We start from the raw sequence: 3,027 nt of genomic DNA, 5'->3' as shown, positions 1-3,027 counted from the left end.
CACACAAAACAGATAATCATATCAAAAAATGGGCAGAAGATATGAACAGACACTTCTCCAATGAAGACATGCAAATGACTATCCAACACAGGAAAAAATATTCATCATCACTAGCCATCAGAGAGTTTCAATATAAAACCACATTGAGATACCACCTTACACCAGTTAAAATGGCCAAAATTAGTAAGACAGGAAACAACATTGTTGGAGGGGATGTGGAGAAAGGGGAACCCTCTTACACTGTTGGTGGGAATGCAAGTTGGTGCAGCCGCTTTGGAAAACAGTGTGGAGATTCCTCAAGAAATTAAAATTAGAGCTTCCCTATGACCCTGCAATTGCACTACTGGGTATTTACCGCAAAGATACAGATGTAGTGAAAAGAAGGGCCATCTGTACCCCAATGTTTATAGCAGCAATGGCCACGGTTCCCAAACTGTGGTAAGAACCAAGATTCCCTTCAACGGACGAATGGATAAAAAGATGTGGTCCATATACACTATGGAGTATTATGCCTCCATCAGAAAGGATGAATACCCAACTTTTGTAGCAACATGGACGGGACTGGAAGAGATTATGCTGAGTGAAATAAGTCAAGCAGAGAGAGTAAATTATCATATGGTTTCACTTATTTGTGGAGCATAAAAAATAGCATGGAGGACAAGGGGAGTTAGAGAGAAGAGGGGAGTTGGGGGAAATTGGAAGGGGAGGTGAACCATGAGAGACTATGGACTCTAAAAAACAATCTGACGGGGTTTGAAGGGGCGGTGTGTGGTAGGTTGGGGGAACCAGGTGGTGGATATTAGAGAGGGCATGGATTGTATGGAGCACCGGGTGTGGTGCAAAAACAATGAATACTATTATGGTGAAAAAAATTAATGAGAGACTATGGACTCTGAAAAACAATATGAAGGGTTTGAAGAGGTGGGGGTGGTGTGAGGTTGTGGGAACCAGGTGGTGGGTATTAGAGAGGGCACGGATTGCATGGAGCAGTGTGGTACAATAACAACGAATACTGTTATGCTGAAAATAAATTTTAAAAATGATTAAAAAATAAAAAATATATATTTTTAAATAAAAAAATAATGTATCCATCGAAATTGAAATGGTTTTTGACATAGGAAATCAATATATGTAATAATATATATTAATTCATAGAAAGAAAAATGAAACCACGTAACCTCAATAAAGAAAAGCATTCTAAATTTCAAAATCCTAAGGATAAACCTTCAGCAAAGATCAGGAACAAAACAAGTTTGCCCATACTCCCCATTCCTATTCAATAATATATGTGAAGTCCTGGTTAGAGCATTTGGGCAAGAGAAAGAAACAAAAGACAACCAAATTTTAAAGTAAGAATTAAAAGAGTTCTTGATGAAATGATGGTGTACAGAGTAAATCCTAAAGACTCAACAACAAACTGAGGGTTCCAGAGAGGAAGGCTTGAGGGGATGGGTGAACCTGGTGGTGGGTATTAAGGAGGGCAGGTATTGCATGGAGCCCTGGGTGTGGTAAATAAACAATAAATCTTGGAACACTGAAATAATAAAATGAAATTAAAATGAAACATGCTGGAAGTAATCAATCATTTCACTAAGTGTACAGGATAAAATAAAATGCAGAAATCAGGTAGGTTTCTCAACATTAACAATGAAATGTTTGTAAAATAAATAAAGTAATAAATAAAATAATAGAAAGCCTTATTCACAATGTTTTCAAAAAACAAAATAAATTATTTAGAAATCAATTTGACAGAGAAGATTGAAAAATTAGTCAAACAAAATTGTAAGACTTCGAATAAATTGGGGAAGGTACAGTCAAATGAAGATATCCCATGTTCTTGGATTAGAAGAATAAATAGTTAAAAAGTACCTACTACCAAGGCGCCTGGGTGGCTTAGGGAGTTAAGCCTCTGCCTTCAGCTCAGGTCATGATCTCAGGGTCCTGGGATTGAGCCCCATGTTGGGCTCTCTACTCAGTGGGTAGCCTGCTTCCCCCTCTCTCTCTGCCTGCCTCTCTGCCTACTTGTGATCTCTCTCTGTGTCAAATAAATAAATAAAATATTTTAAAAAGCACCTATTACCTAAACCATCAATAGATTCAAAACAAGTTCTATTAAAATATAAATGGAACTTTCACTGAAATTTTAAAATATCTATCTTAAAATTCGTATGGATCCACAGAAGACCCTGAATACCCAAAGCAGTCCTGAGAATGAATGAATGAATGAATGAATGATAAAAAAAAACTGGAGACACCAAACTTCATATTATCAAACTATACTACAAAGCTATAGTAACAGAGAGAGTATAGCAGTGGAATAAATATGTACGCATAGATCAATGTGCGGGATAGCAGTTTTTCCAGCTATCAGGAATGCAAGCATTGATCTTGGTTGAGGAAAACTGCCTAGCCTAAGGTCATGATCCCTTGATGGTGGCAGACCCCCTTCAATGAATACATCTGTAGGGGCCCTATTGTAGGAACACATGGAAGGGCCATCTCAGAACTCCACCCAGAGTAGCTGAGAACTTGGTTAGATCTGCCTAACCAACTTAGGGAGTTCAACATCTCCCTGTGCCTACTTCTGCTTCTGTTATTGCATGGGTGTTTATCCTTAGAATACTCCACAATGAACTCCCTGAATGCCATATCATTCTTGCAAGGGTGCCTCTTGGGGCTGGTTAAAAAAAAAAAAAAGAAATGATATTTCTTTCTTATTCTTCCTTACTGCTGGTTTGTGGCTTCTTGTATCTGCTATTTGGATGGGTCAAAGCACCTGTTGTAAGGTGTTTTCCATGCAGCTTGTCAACATGTAGTCTGGAATCTACTTCATCCCTGCATGCTTGCAGGGGGACAGTGGTGGCAAAACTCACTCTTGCTAAAATAGAGGTTTGTTACAACCTCTTTATGGTTTCCCACAATTATGCTCACACACATGTAAATAGCCCTAAATTAATCTCAATTTAGATGTTCAGGTTCATTGTAATTTCACTGTAATTTTCTTATAGAATTCTGAATGGTATATGC

This window comes from Enhydra lutris, unplaced genomic scaffold (assembly GCF_002288905.1).
Source record: "Enhydra lutris kenyoni isolate GAN:26980312 unplaced genomic scaffold, ASM228890v2 scaffoldscaffold159, whole genome shotgun sequence".
In the NCBI taxonomy this organism is placed as follows: Eukaryota; Metazoa; Chordata; class Mammalia; order Carnivora; family Mustelidae; genus Enhydra; species Enhydra lutris.
The sequence above is the reverse complement of the archived record's forward strand: the minus strand, read 5'-3'. Positions refer to the sequence as shown.